The sequence below is a fragment of the Chiloscyllium punctatum genome, chromosome 17 (assembly GCF_047496795.1).
Source record: "Chiloscyllium punctatum isolate Juve2018m chromosome 17, sChiPun1.3, whole genome shotgun sequence".
NCBI classification, from domain to species: Eukaryota; Metazoa; Chordata; class Chondrichthyes; order Orectolobiformes; family Hemiscylliidae; genus Chiloscyllium; species Chiloscyllium punctatum.
The window spans coordinates 35,191,179-35,207,652 of NC_092755.1; positions in this window are offsets into that span (position 1 = coordinate 35,191,179).

Consider the following 16,474-nt stretch of genomic DNA (forward strand, 5'->3'; position numbering starts at 1 on the left):
CACCACAGCATGAGTGAGTCTCAATTGAAGTTTCACTCGAGACTCGCTGATTATGTTAACTATTATGGTGAGGAAACGTTTGGAAACCAAGCTTCCAGCTCAGTGAGCAAACATTCATCGTGAACCCCTTCATTTTGAAACTAGCTCCCGCACGAACAAACCTATTTCTCGAAACTCCTCCAACCCCAACACACATCCTCATCTCTGTAACCACTTCCTGTCTCTGTAGTCTCCCGATCTTTGGATTATCCTCCAGCGCCTAAGCCCCTCCTAATCTCTGTCAACTCTTCTAATGCCTGAAACTCTTTCAATTTCTGTATCATCCTTCAGCGATGCTGGGATTGGCTCAGACAGATGAGACAAGTAACATTTGGGATTAAAGGTGCTGAATCTTGTTAAAAATCAATTCTTCATATTTTAACAGTTGAAGTTAGAGTTCATCTTCCTAAAAGTAAATCATTGAGCATCAGTTCCTCATTTTCCCACAAAACCTCAGTCAGTGCAAGGTGAGGAACTTTAGGCTCGTCTTTTAAATCTCGCCATCTTCTGCCTGATCATCTTGATGACAGTCTCTTCATAGCGTTGTTCTGTATTTGTGAAGTGAGGCTGCTTTGATCTTCATTGTGATCACATTCACTACTGGAGAGATCAGCCAGAGACCCAGTTGGTACAGTGACATTGTCTTCCCTGTATTTACTCTTGCAGCCTCGTGCCTCAAATCATAGCCAGTTTACAAACCGATTTTGTGTCTCATCTCTCTCTGTGATGTACGCCGTGAGGTCACAGTTCTTCTGTGAGATCACACTTTGACCCATTTAGTTCAAGGTGTTTCACCACTCTCAAACAGTGAGGTAATCAAACCCTCACTTTTCTCAGATTACAGCATGTTTATATTGCAGAATGCACATAGCATTTCCAGATTTTAGACAGTGGAGTGGATTAAAATTGATCAATGATGGGGCTGTGACAGTTCTTTGTGCCATCACTTAGTAATAACTTGCGACCATTTGTTACTATTTACCAGTCATTAGTGGTCACACAGGACTGGGAGAATGATCAGTGATGCGGCTGAGAATTAGGATCAATCACCACCATTCCTTATTTCTACATGCTTCTCCAGTCCCATTGATGCCAAGCTATCTCTGTAACATCCAGTTGCCTTGTTTGAGATTCATCCTGAGCTAAAAGGTTGTTTAATAGTGATACATAAAATGAAGTTTTTTTTTTATTTCAGAGGAGTCGGGATACGACATTTCCCTTAGAGGACACACCCACAGCCGGCGGACATTATCATGTGTCTTCACACTGAAACAATGCTGGAATTTTCAATGTCTGTTTGGGCACTGGGCAAGTGCCAGATGACTGGAGGACGGAAAATGTGGTTCCTCTATTTTAAGAATGGCCTCAGAGATGAACCAGGGAATCATGTAACTAGGAGTGAAACTATTTAAATAAACATTCAGAACAGGAGAATTAATACCTATTGGAACGGTAGAGGTTAATTCGGGATGAACAGCATGGGTTTTTCAGATAGAGGTCATACCTAACAAATATTTAGAACTTCTTTTGAAAACATGGAGATGTGTATGGATGAAGGAAGTTCGTTTGATGCAGTTTCTATACATCAAATATATCTATTTAGCAAGGCTTTGGACAAGGTCTTGCATGAGACACTGATTAAGAAAGTGAAAACACATGGGTTTGAGGGAATATTGTCAAGATGGATCAGAAACTGGCTGAGTAATAGTACATAAAGGGTAGTGACAGAAGGCTGTTTGACTTGGAGCCCGTGCTCAGTTGTGTTTGTCCAGGTAATCAGAGTTCCAGCTAAAAACACCAGAGCAAATAAATGATTCAACATTCATCTTCCCTAACATGTACTCATCTATAACTCAAAACAGCAGGTAGAGAATGGAGTTAGAGACAGAGTAAATCTCTCTCCATACTGTCCGCATCAAACACTTCTGGGATAAGAAATGCACAGGAAACTTGATTGGTAAAGTTGCAGACAAATATTTAAAGAGATGAAAATGTCAAACTCAGTCTACACTGTCCTCAGCACACATTCCAAACACAGAAGCACACGCAATATTAGTGATTTATCAAGATGAACAGGGACAATAAGAAGGATGTCAGCGATATCTCTGGATGGGCAGTAACACTAAGAGATAGATCAGTGATGTTTCCATTGTTGGAAGCCCACTTTGTTCACTGAGTCCCCTTCCCTCAGGAAAGCAGCATGTTCTCCTCACTTGGTCCTTCATATGACACCATATCCTGGGAAATGGTGGATGGAGAATATGTTCTGACCCCGACAGCAATGTACACATTCAGTATGGGAGAACATTTGAGTCAAATGCTCTTTGTTAAAGCGGTCAGCTCCAAACCTAAAGAACAGAAGGACATCTCTGAGACACATTTCCACACTTGGAATAAACTGACTAGACGGAGAATCAGCTGCAATAATTTGTGATCTCGGGATGGGACTCATGGTGTTTGAATGGTCAGCATTATTGCTGACAGATTCCAAGTACGGTTTGCCCTGTTTGATGACGATGTACTGAGACGCTATACTCCATAACTGAATTTATACTCATTACTGTAATGAGTTTGTTCAATTTAAAAATAATACTGAAAGACAGCAATACCGCTGAACAACACTGCAAACTCTCTCTCACCGAGGAGCTTCCATAAGGTACAAGGCAGCGTCTCTGAGAATGCATCAGTTCAGAATTTCAAACAAGGAGCTTGTCAGGTACCTGAAGAGACAGATCACCTTACACAGAAAAATGAATCAACCAATTGATCTTGTGGATTGTTCTACACCATCTTTGCTTTCATTGGCATCACTGGTATGGTATTATGATGACTGAACTCGTTTTAATCTGCTGCTGACCTGTTCTCTGGCTTCAGCATTTGACCAATAATGTCTCCAACTCACTGAGTTGTCAGTATTATTCAGGCATCGGAACAGTTACAGTAATACACTGAGAGCATTCTCGGTACAATTCTTCACCGACAGAGACTTCCAACTTCGCTACTTTTGTAGCATTTTCTGATCTCAGTATTCTGTCATCTTTTTCGGTTTTATATGATTTGAATCTATGAGGAGACATCATGCAAGTTAGATCGGCTGAAGGGTCACTGGATCCAAAATTTTAACTCTGGTTTCTCTCCCACCGATTATGCCAGCTGTATAGAGAAAGTTTTGAAATTGTTATCCAAATGAGGCATATTTCCTGTCGAATGTTTGAGATTAAGTGGGCATCTGATTGAATTCCGAAAAGATATTAGCAGCAAAAGACAGGAAATGTTGAATATTTCTATTGGTTGGTGTTTCTAGGATGAGGGAGCAGAGTTCAAGAATGTGTGCCGGAGTGTTCAGGAGAGATGTTATGACTCGCTTCTGCACAGAAAGGTTGGGGTAGTTTTTTGACTCTTCCAGAAGCGGCAGGAGATGTTGTATTAATTCTAATATTTAAATCTGCAACCGTTTTCCTTTTGCTGAGCAAAGGAATTTGTTGATATGCACCCCGTTTGGAGTCGTAAACCTTCATCTAACGACCAACCATCTGGATTTCTGTCACTCCTTAATGTCTCCGGTCAGCAGATATACATCGTGACAGATTGACTTCCTGATTCCTGCACGTTGAGGCATTTGTCATGTACAGATGTGTCGATCTACGGTGGAAATGTCACAGCAGTACTAACACTCTATCAATGTGAAGAAGTTTAGATGCTGCACATGTGGAAAACATTTGAGTAGTCGTGTGTGAAATCTTGCACATTGTGAGATTACCGGTCTTCTGATCAACTGTGCCTCTGATCAGGATTTGATCCAATTCTAAAAGCATGGGATGAACTAACCCAAGTGGAAGGGGAGAAAATGTTTCTCAACATTCGTATGCCTCAGGTCAAAGTAATGTTTCTAATGCGATTCTGCGCATGTCAGAGTTGGAGCTGAGACCTGTGGGAATCTATTACAGTCATTCAAACAGTTATCTTGCAACCAAACAAATCACAGGCTTCCTTTTGCTCTCCGAGCAGGGTCAATGACCTAATACCCTCTCCAACTCCATGATTCCCAGCGTCATTGGGCTGGGGAACATTCTGAGGTGGTGGAAAATGTTAAAATTCAAACTCATTCAACCACAGCCACTTCTACTCACACATTGCCCTTGCTTTTGTTGGTAAAACTTTACTATGGTCTCTGGAACAGGCAGAGTAGGAAATTGATCCGTTGCATCGTTTCCCATTTGTCATCCACAGTTATTTTGCTGCCAATTGCAGTCATTCCCCACGGAAAATGTGGTCCTTCCCTTTGCACGATACGCTACCTGTTGGTTATTGAAGGTACCAAACTGATGATCGATATTACTGAGGTGAGATTGTGGATATTCCCTTATTATTTCTTGCAGTCTTTCCTGGACATCACTCTTGTGTGCATTATTACTGGGGTTCTGTGTCCTGCAGCCAGAGATAGATCTATTTGTTTCACCGTGACTTTCTCCTTTCATCAATTTGTGACCATTTGTTATCAGAAGCTGAGTGCAACACATTGCACTGAGAAAACACCGACTGTGTTTCTTGCATCAGCCTGCGCCTGCTCTGTTTGATTAACATCCCCTTCTATTTTCGATATGCAGCTTGTGTAATAATTAGCAATATGAAATTCTAGTGTCAAATAATTTCAAGCTACTTTACTGAGACTTGGTAGGTGGGTTTAGTTTGGCAGGATATGGTTTTAAAACCCTTAGCTGGCATTCACTTTAATTTTGGTGCTGACCCCTCTGACCGTGAGGCACATTTCAGCAACCAGTTTAGTTCAGAAGAGGCTGGAGGGTGAAAACAAAGGAGAGAATCAAAAGAATCGTAGATGGACAGCAGAAAGAAGTCTGTGTTTTTGGTCTTCACCATACCTTGGAGCATTATACTCCTGTGACTAATCAACGCCGTGTGTTTCTTGCATCAGCCTGCGCCTGCTCTGTTTGATTAACATCCCCTTCTATTTTCGATATGCAGCTTGTGTAATAATTAGCAATATGAAATTCTAGTGTCAAATAATTTCAAGCTACTTTACTGAGACTTGGTAGGTGGGTTTAGTTTGGCAGGATATGGTTTTAAAACCCTTAGCTGGCATTCACTTTAATTTTGGTGCTGACCCCTCTGACCGTGAGGCACATTTCAGCAACCAGTTTAGTTCAGAAGAGGCTGGAGGGTGAAAACAAAGGAGAGAATCAAAAGAATCGTAGATGGACAGCAGAAAGAAGTCTGTGTTTTTGGTCTTCACCATACCTTGGAGCATTATACTCCTGTGACTAATCAACGCCGTGTCTTTCTTGCATCAGCCTGCGCCTGCTCTGTTTGATTAACATCCCTTTCTATTTTCGATATGCAGCTTGTGTAATAATTAGCAATATGAAATTCTAGTGTCAAATAATTTCAAGCTACTTTACTGAGACTTGGTAGGTGGGTTTAGTTTGGCTGGATATGGTTTTAAAACCCTTAGCTGGCATTCACTTTAATTTTGGTGCTGACCCCTCTAACCGTGAGGCACATTTCAGCAACCAGTTTAGTTCAGAAGTGGCTGGACGGTGAAAACAAATGAGAGAATCAAAAGAATCGTAGATGGACAGCAGAAAGAAGTCTGTGTTTTTGGTCTTCACCATACCTTGGAGCATTATACTCCTGTGACTAATCAACGCCGTAGATTTGTACTTACTATTATGTCATTCAAGTGTTCAATATTGATCATTCCCTCCTTTTTCTACATCATTTCAGTGCAGTTTGGTTCATGCTGCGAAACCTGAGTCTTTGCCCAAATACATTGAATTATGCTGCAACATTGTCAAGCTTCAGAGCTAAGATCAATAACGCAGTAAAATACCTGGGTACACGAATTCCTTGCATAACGGAAAAAAAACTCCTGCATGAAATCCACACGAGGCGCCCGTGATTTGCAGACCATGGAATGAATTCTTTTTATTCACTCTTGAGATGTGGGCATCATTGGTTGTGTCAGTGTTTATTATCTGCCCCAGTTCGCCCCGAGAAGATGGAACTGTAATACGTTCTTGAACTGTTGGTGTCCAAATGCTTGAGATAGACCAGCAATATAGTTAGTGAGGGCATTCCGTGATCTTTAATGGCGATACATTTCCAAGACATGATGGAGAATGAGTTGGAGGGGAGCTTGTAGCCCTTGACCTTCTATTCAAAGTGGTCGAATGTTTGGAAGGTGCTTTCTAAGGAATTTTGCTGAATTTCAGTCGTGAATCTGGTAGATGCTACACACTGCTCCAGCTGAGCATCAATGCTGTAAGGTGTGGATATTTGTGGATGTGGTGCCAACGAAGCGGGCTGTTTTGTCCTGAATGGTGTTAGGTTCTTGAGTGTTCTTGGAGCTGCACCAGTCCAGGTAAATTGGACATGCTCCATCACACTCCCTACAGATAAATCTTATACCAGTGCAGCGAGGGATTCGAGCTGAAAATAGCTGCATTCCCCAATGCAATATATTCAAAGGAATTGTCTGGGGCAATAGAATTTCATAGCCGGTAAATCTCATCAGTTTTGAATCCCTTCTATGTCTCCATCAAAATCAAGTCCTTCTGAGGGTTCTGATGTAATTAAATTAAATGGTTATCCAAGAAAGAAATCTGACATTTAAATGCACAGTCTCTATGATTATTAACAATTCAACAGCCCCATAGTACTGTCACAAAAAGCCACACCATGATCTGTTTTGATGTGCATAATTGTGGCAAGTGATGGCATAATGTTATCAGAACCGACCCACTAAAATTTAATTCTACAGGAAAATTTCCTAGGTTCAGAATGATGTTCAGTAAAACGAAAAATACTAAGCAAAATGAATTACGTAGAATGATGCACGAATTTGTTTGACTGAGATAGGTAAGAAGGGGTAAGATTAAGAAACCTTGGGTAACGAAAATAGAGGAACTTCTCGTCAAAAGGAAGAAGGCAGCTTAGGTAAGTTCGAGGATGCAAAGATCTAGCACAGCTTTAGAGGATTACCGGCTTGCTGGAAAGGAGCTCAGAAATGGACTGAGGAGATCCAGAAGGGGGAAGGAAAAAGGCTTGGCATGAAGGATTAGGGAGAACCCAAAGGCATTTTACTCATAGGTGAGGTACAAAAGAATGTTCAGGGACAAGGTTGGGCCGATCAGGGATAGGGGAGGGAACTTGTGCGTGGAGTCTGAGCAGACTGGGAAGCCGTAAATGAATTTTTTTGCTTCACCAAGGTTTTAACCATGTAAATGAAAATTTAGAGGATCTGGGATATAGTCTTGACTAGATCAAAATTGATGAAATTGAGTTGCTACAAATCGTTGAAAACATTAAGATTGATAAGTGGCCAAGGCCGGAATGGTTTTATCCTAGGCTGCTCCGGGAAGCGAGAAAGGAGGTTGCTCAGTCCCTGGTAAGGATATTTGCTTCTTCCCGCCCTATAGGGTTCATACTGGAGGATTGGAAGTAGGCGACTGTGGTTGCTCTTTTCAGGAAGGGTAATAGCGAGATCCCTGGCAATTACAGACCAGTCAGTATTAAGAATGTGGTCAGCAAAGTTTTGGACAGAATTCTGAGAGACAGGATTTATGACTATTTGACAAAGCACAGTAGAAGTAAAGGCAGTCAGCATGGCTTTGTGAGGGGCAGGACACGCCTCAAAATCTTATTGAGTTCTTTGAGGAGGTGTCAAGACAGGTCGACGACGGTTGAGCAGGGGATGTGGTACATCTGGAGTGCAGCAAGGCATTTGATAAGTTTCCCCATAGCAAGCTCATTCATTAAATCAGTAAGTATGGGATACAGAGAGATTGGGATATCTGGATTCAGAATTGGATGGCGCAGAAGTGGTTGTAGATGGAAAGTATTCTGCCTGTAGGTCAGTGTTGAGTGGGGTCCCGCAGGGCTCTGTTCTAGGGTCTTTGCTATTTGTCGTTTTTATCAATGTCTTGGATGAGGAGGTTGAGGGGTGGGTTAGTAAATTTGCACATGACACAAATTTTGCTGGTGTTGTGGATAGAATAGCGGGCTACTGCAGGCTGCAGCGTGACATAGACAGGATGCAGAGCTGGGTTGAAAAATGGCAGATGGAGTTCAACCAGGACAAATGCGAAATGGTGCATTTTGTAAGGTCGAACTTGAATGTTGAATACAGGTTTAAAGACAAGATTCTTGGCAGTGTGGAGGAACAGAGTGATCTGGGTGTGGAAATGCATAGATCCCTCAAAGTTGCCACCCAAGTGGATAGGGTTGCCAAGAAAGCATATGGTGTTTTGGCTTTCATTGACAGGGGGATTGAGTTTAAGAGCCTCAAGGTTTTGCTACAACTCTACAAGCCCCTGGTGAGACCACACTTGGAATATTTTGCCCATGTCTTGTCGCCCTACTTGAGGAAAGATACGGATACTTTGGAAAGGGTGCAAAGGAGGTTTACCAGTCTGCTGCCTGGACTAGAGGGCTTTCCTTAAAAAGAAAGATTGAATAAGCTCAGAATTTTCTCTATGGAGAGAAGGAGGCAGAGCGGACACCTGATTGAAGTGTACAAACTAATAAGTGGAATAGATAGATTTAGTCGCCAGAGAAATTTCCCCCGGGCAGCATTGAATGGTACAAGTAGTCATAGTTTAAAATTATTCGGAGGACCGTATAAAGGAGACGTCAGAGGTAGGTTATTTGCGCAGAGAGTTGTGAATACATGGAATGCGTTGCCCGCTGTAATGGTGGAACCAGATTCATTGAGAACATTTAAGCGGATGTGAGACATGCACATCGATCGCAGTGAGTTGAGGGGTGCATCGGTTAAATTACTATATTTTACATTAGGATTAAATCTCGGCAAATCTTCGTGGGCCAAAGGACATATGCCGGACTCTTCTATGATCTATGTTCTAGAAACAAAACATCCTGATCTCGAAAGTAATATTGTTCGGCACTCTGCTTGCGTCCTCACACCACTGCCTCTGTTGTGTTGAATAGTGGGATATTTCAAGGATTCAGTCAGAGAGCAATAGAGGGAGGGCAGCAGCTCACAGCATAATCCAAACTAACAGCAGTATTAACACAGACACACGCACACACAAGGCTGGTGTGGAGAACGTTGCAATTAGAATAATGTCCCTTAGTGTGATACACACTCGTGGAGAATTGTTGCGTTTCCTCTGTGAAGTGGAAATGATTTCACTTTGAGCAGTATTTCTGACATACAGATATTTCACTGCACCTGTATTCAAGTGAATCATTACAGGTCGAGAGAGGGTCCTTTCTGCAGATTATACTGTTTTCTGATATGATGTTACAAATTATAAGTGATAAATAATTCAAAGATGGAGTAAATGGACCAGCACTGGACGTGTTCATTCACTTCTCCTCAATTCACATGGACAACATCACAAGGGATGGTGCAAAGCCATTTTGCATCACCAAAGACATGCTTTGAGGAATGAAAAAGTACAATTTTACATATTCACAGAATTTAATCGATATTCCAAAAATATTCTGCTTGTGTAGTGCCAGACAGTCCAGCTGAGGGTGGCATTTAACAAGTTTAAACATAAGAGAGACCGTATGACCTGTTGTTAGACAGGGGTAGACAAGGTTAAAAAGCAACTCGTAGAAAGTGAGGACTGCACATGCTGGACAGCAGAGTTGAGAGTGTGGTGCTGGAAAAGCACAACAGGTCAGGCAGCATCGGCAGAGCAAGAGAATCGACGTTTTGGGCAAGAGCCCTTCATCAGGAATCAGTCTTGTGAGCCGAGGGGTGAATAGTTTAATGGGAGGGAGTGGGTCTTGGGGAAGGTGGATGAGAAGGCGATAGTTGGGTGGAGTTGAGAGTGATGGTGCTATGTCAGAGAGTAGTTTGGAGCAGATAGGTGGTAAGGAAGATGGACAGGTAGGACGGGTCTTGAGGGCGGTGCCGAGTTCGAGGTTTGGATTTCGGATAAGTTGGGGAAGGAGATTTGAGGAAACTGGTGAAGTTCACGTTGATACTGTGTGGGTAAGGGGTTCACAGGCAGAAGACGAAGCATTCTTCCTCCAGTTGTCGGGTTGTTAGTGTGTGGTGAAGGAGGAAGCCCAGGACTTGCCTGCTCTTGGTTGAGTGGGAGGGGGAGTTGAAGTGTTCGGCTTAGGGACACGGGGGTTGATTGGTGCGGGTGTCTTGCCAATGCCCTCTGAATTGATAGAGTCATAGAGTCATAGAGTTGTACTGTATGGAAACAGATCCTTCAGTCCAACCTGTCCATGCCGACCATATATCCCAACACAATCTAGTCCCAGCTGCCAGCACCCAGCCCATATGTCTCCAAACCCTTCCTATTTATATACCCTTCCAAATGCCTCTTAACTGTTGCAATTGCATCAACCTCCACCACTTCCTCTGGCAGGTCATTCCATACAGGTACCACCCTCTGTGTGAAACGTTGCCCCATAAGTCTCTTTTATATGTTTCACATCACACCCTCAATCTATGCGTTCTACTTCTGGACTCCATGACCCCAGGGAAAATACTTTGTTTATTTACCCTATCCATGCCCCTCATAATTTTGTAAACTTCTATAAGGTCACACCTCAGCCTTCGGCCATCCAGGGAAAACAGCCCCAGTCTGTTCCGCCTCTTTCTCTAGCTCAAATTCTCCAAACCTGGCAACATTCTTGTAAACCCTTTCTGAACCCTTTCAAGTTTCACAACATCTTTCCAATACGAAGGAGACCAGAATTGCACGAAATATTCCAACAGTGGACTAACCAATGACCTGTACAGCCGCAACATGACTTCCCAACTCCGGTATTCTATATTCTGACCCAAAAAGGAAAGGATATCAAACGCCTTCTTCACTCTCCTATCCACCTGCAACTCCACTTTCAACTGCTTTGCAAGTAAGCCTCCCAACTCCACAAATGGAGAGGAGACAGCATCGGGTGCAAAGATACAGTTCATTACATGTGTGGAAGTGGAGGTAAAACTGGGATGGATGTGGAAGGCTACTTTGGAGCCTTGGACGTAGGTGGCGGGGGTGATGGAGGCGCAGGTTGTGCAAATCCTGCAGTAGGAGGAGAGGTGCTCGGAGGGGAGGATGGATTTATGGCTGGCATCGACCTGACAAGAGAATGGGGAGGAATGGTCTTTACAGAAAGCAGATAAGGGAGGGGATACAAATGTATCTCTCGTAGTGGAATCTACGTATGGTTGACAGACATTACGAAGCATGACGCAATGTATACGGAGATTGGAAGAGTTGTAAGGTGACTACCAAGTGTGTTCTGCCTTTGTTGCGGTTGGAGGTGAGGGGTTCGAGGCCGGAGGTGCGGGAAGTGGATATAATGCACTGGAGGGCATCATCGAACATGTGAGAGGGGAAATTATGGTCTTAAGGGGCCACCTGGTATTTTCTGTGTTGCAACAGGACCTTCTAAAAGTAGATGCAGCGGAGGTGGAAGAATTGTGAAGAAGGGACAGCGTTCTTACAGAAAGCAGGGTAGGAGCGGGTGTAGGCCAGGTAGCTATGGGATTTGGTGAGTTTGTAAATGATGTCCATGTTGATTCGGTAACCATTGATGCAGATGGAGCGTTGTAGGAAAGGGAGGGTGATGTCTAAGATGATCCAGGTGAATTTAAGTTCGGGGAGAAATGTGTTGGTGAATCGATGAACTGTTGAACCTCCTTGTGGAAGCACGAGGTGGCACGGATATAATTAAAAATCACACACCAACAGGTTGTAATTCAATAGGTTTATTTGAAAGCACGAGCTTTCGGATCGCCGTTCCTTCATAGGGGATCGTTGAAGTGATGATCATGCTCACAGAATGTCCAGCCAAAGGAATGCAGTATCACGGAGATGTGATATAGTAAACTAAGAACTGTTACCAGAGAGAGTGGTAATTTGCGGGATGGATGTACTGATATTGAACGTTCCCCTATGTATGATCAGGTTGGAGTGCCAAATCAAAATTGGTGGGCGTGATAAACACAGTGCCACTTCCAGAAATAGAGTTTCTTCTTGTGAGCGATTAACAGGATTCTAGGTGGTATTCACACTAATGGTGCGGAGAAGCCAAAGGAACACCAGAGAACTAAGGGCTTAAAAATATTGTGGAATCCAAACTGTGTAGTCACAAGATCCCAATGTCATAAGTCATGACAGAAAGCAATAACTAAAGAGAAAGACGGAGGAGTTGAGATTGGGTTAGTGCACAACCTATTTGACATAATGGTGCAGGAAAAACCTAAACTGGCAGAGCGTCAGGCAGAAGTGTACAGTTCGAAAAAGCTAATGGATTTACAACAGAAAAACGAGGCAATAGGAGAATTTCATACTGATGCACACTCAGAAAAGGAGGCAGAATGTTTTCCTGGCAGTTTTTATATTGAAGATAGGATCCGATGACGAAAATGGAGATCACAGCAGGTTAGTACAGAGGACAAATGGGCAGAAGTGCACCAGATTGCGTTGACAGTAGCACACAGGCAACAAGCTTTACAGGTAGCACATGATTTACTAATTCTCGCATTCAAAGCACCTTTCAAGTGTGTTTTACTTACTTGTGCAGGTCTCCTTCCTAAAACTACAATTGGGAACCAGAATTTGTTAATCATTATGGATGTGGCTAAAATGGGAAAAAAAAGGTAGAGGAGTTTGTAGCTTTGTTCACGTGCTATGGGTTATCCAGAGAGATACAGCCAGACGAAGGGTCTAATTTTACTACTCTGCTCTTTAAGGAAGTAATAGATAGCTTAGGTATACTGTGCTTGAAATCAAGTGCGAGCCACCCTGAATCCCAGAGACCTTAACTAAGGTGTCATCAGACCTGAAAGCGATGTTATGAGTGTACTGTCATGATTACATGAATTATTAAGATAAATATATCTCATTTTTATTGTTTGCCATTAGAAATGCCCCAAACGAATCTACACAATTCACTCTATTTGAGTTAATATTCGGAAATGAAGTTAGAGTGCCTTTGAAATGAATGAAGGAGATCTTGCCTCGACCGAGGTTGGAGATTTCACACTTGGATTATGTATCTGAGATGACGGAGAAATTCAATCGGATGGATGAGTTAGCTAAACTGCACCTGAAAATGTTGCAGCATACAATGAAATACGTGGAAGATAAACATCTAAAATCGGGACATTTCCCCATGGAGATGACGTATTAATGTTGTCATTACAGAGAGGCGATCCCTGAAAAGAAAGTTTCAGTGGTCCCCAAGAAATTAAAAATACGTTGAGTTAGGTGAACTCTCCGGTAAAAATACCGGACAGGGAAAAAAACCAGTATCGGTTATATCATGTGAATATGTACAAACCTTATCATAACAGACAAGAGGAACTGGAGAAACAAGTGTTAGTTACCGCACAGCAGAGTGAGGAATCAAATGCAGATGTTGGAGTTTGATGCAGCTCAAAACGCGATAACCAATGAGGAATTATTTGTGGAGTGGGATAGGTAAGATTACTGCCTGTCTCCGGAAAGAAGAATCCATTTGTAAGTTTTGTTACAGAAATATGAGCACAAATACAGGAATAAGACGGGGAGGACTAAACGTATTGTACATTAGGTACATGCAAAACAGCCCCTCTCCAGGCTGAGTCCTTTCAAAGCCACACAGCCCCAGAAGGACGTGGATGCAATGCCCAACGATGATATCACAGAACCGAGTCAGAGCCAGTGGAATTCGCCGATTGTTCCCAAACCAGACGGGACTCAACGATTTTGGGAGGATTAACGGAAGGTCAACGCCATAAAAAACGTTGGCCGCATGTCCAACACCAGGATTGGAGAACTGCATCGAGAAATTTGGACAAACCAGTTACATCACACAGTTGGACTTATCGCGTTGTTATTAGCAGGTACCTTTATCAGTAAAAGTGAAAGAAGCTTCTGCGTTTTTAACTTAAAATGAGCTATACGAGTTCAAATTTACTCCCTTTGGAACCAGTTCATATTGGCCAAAACCAGAAGATTGACAGATGCTGTGACCAGTCAGAGTTGTATAGAGAGCTAAAACACTCCATATGTGCTCTCATGAAGACTCATGGTACGGCCAGTAAAGAGACTTTGCGCGAGAACACGGATGCTGGTGGAGGAGGCGCCGGGCCAGCTTGGAGCTGCGATGCATAATATTCAAACCTGGAAATGCATGAACACGCAATTGCTCTTCTTCTGCATGCTTTTGGCTGTTGTGGAGTGCCAGTTTTTTTTTATCCTTCCAATGAGGCTGATAAACAACTTCAAACTTAATCAACAGTTGTTAATGTGCAGTCATACTGAGGAGAGTGTCACATCAGACAGTGTGTGTGTGTGTGACCCGAGTAAGTAAGCCAGATAGTGAGATCAAACTGAAAAGGAAATACGTTTTTTTTTCATGCAGCAGGGAAATAGTCCCAACTCATCCGTCCTAACGGGGTTTCCCAAACTGAACTGATTACATTTTTCTGCATTTGGTCCACATCCCTCTAAACATTTCCGATCCAGGTCCCTGTCCAAAACGACGCACTTGAAGTTAGCAGGACGGAAGAAATGGATCTCGGAATTTTGAGTTAAGTGAGATGAGGATTTGTGGTGACACTGGCCAAAACATTACAGTCTCCCATGGACTTGGAGGAATTGCCAGGAGACTCGAGAAGAGACGACATTATGGCCTTCTTGACAAAAGAGTTGTAAAGTCAATCTTGGTATTCACAGCGTTGTCAGTTTATCTCTTAGGAAGCTTCTGTCAAACTTTATTTGTAATAAAGCTAGTAGGCATGTAGAGAAAAAGTGATTTAGTTACGAAAATCAATGGTAAAATTGTGCTTGACAAACATGCTGACAGAAGGGTTGACGAGAGCAATAATACTGATATGGTTTCCACAGAATCCCAGAAGGTACCACAAAACAGACTTGTGAGAAAAGTTATGGGTCATGGTAAAAGAGGCATTGGTAACACAGACACAACAGAGTCTGAATGATTGAAAAAAAAAGAGACGAATGGTGAATGTATACCTTTCTAGCCAAAGAAAAGATAGGCGTGGAAGTCCCACGTGATCGATGTTGCGGTCAGTCGGTACGGTGAAAGAGGAAGGTCAGGTTTGGTATTGTTAAGGGTTACTTCGAAAACGAGGGAGGTGCTGCATTTCGTCGAAATGGAAAATGAAGTTTATTTAAGTTTTAGGAAGCTAATATTGGGTAGGGTCAGTGAGGAACATAAGGAAAATAGGAAAAATCTCAAACATTGCATCAGGAGAACAAGAAAGGGGCCAATCGGGTTAAAGAGAATATCAAGGCATTCTGTGCATACTTTAAAAGCAACAGAATAACTACGGAGACGATGGGATCAATCATGGATAAGGAATGAAACATGTGCTTGGAGGCAGAGGATGTAGACCAGATCCTAAATGAATACTCTATGGTGGTATTCAGCAGGGAGAAGGACATGGAAGATAGTGAGAATAGTGTCGAAAATGCTCATGTGCCAGTTCAATTTGAGATGAGGAATGTAGTGGTGTTAGGCCTCTTGAAAAGCATTAAGGTGGGTAAAACCCCAGGGCCTGAAGGCATATGAACGAGGATGTTGGGAGAGACAAGGAAGGAGATTACTGGGGCATAAAAAAATTAGTATCACCAGCCACTGGCGAGTATCTAATGCTGTTCATCTGTCTAAGAAAGGAACAGTGATAATACAGGAAGCTACAGACTAACAAGCCTGTTATCCGTGCTTGGAAGCTGTTGGAGAGATATCTTGGAGAAAGAATCGAAGCATATTTGGAAAAACTTTGCGTAATTCGGGAGAGTCGGCATGATGTTGTATGTGGCAAGTCATGTCTTACTAACTTGATTGAATTCATTGACGATGTGACAAGGTTGATCGATGAGGGTTGATGCGTGAATCTTGTCTAATGGATTAAAGCAAGTCTTTCGACAAGATCCCTCATGGTAGCCTCATCCAGAAAAATAAGCTGCATGGCATCCACTATGATTTGGCTGCTTTGGTTCCGATCTGGCTTGCCCATAGAAGGCAGAGTTTAGAGGTGGACGAATGCTTTTCTGGACGAAAGTCCATGACTATTGGTGTTATGCAGGAAAGGTTTTGTGACATCTGCTATTGCTGATACATATCAATAAATTGGATGAATTGGTGGGTGCATTAGTAAGTTTGCAGACGGCATAGAGATCAGTGAAGCTGCGGTTTACATCGATGTTTATCAAAGGATAATGTGGGATGTAGATCAGCTGCAGTTATGAATAGAGAAATGGCAGACAGCTTAATCTGGTAATTGTGAAATGCTGCACTTTGGGAAACCAAATGTTAAGGAAAGTTATACAATTAATGACAGGGTCCTGAAAAAAATAATGTACAGAGGGATTAATAGATTTCTGAAAATGGCCACACAAGTAGACAGGGTGTTAAGAAGGAATATAGTATGCTGGTCAATGTTGACTGAGGAAGTGATTACTTGCTTCAG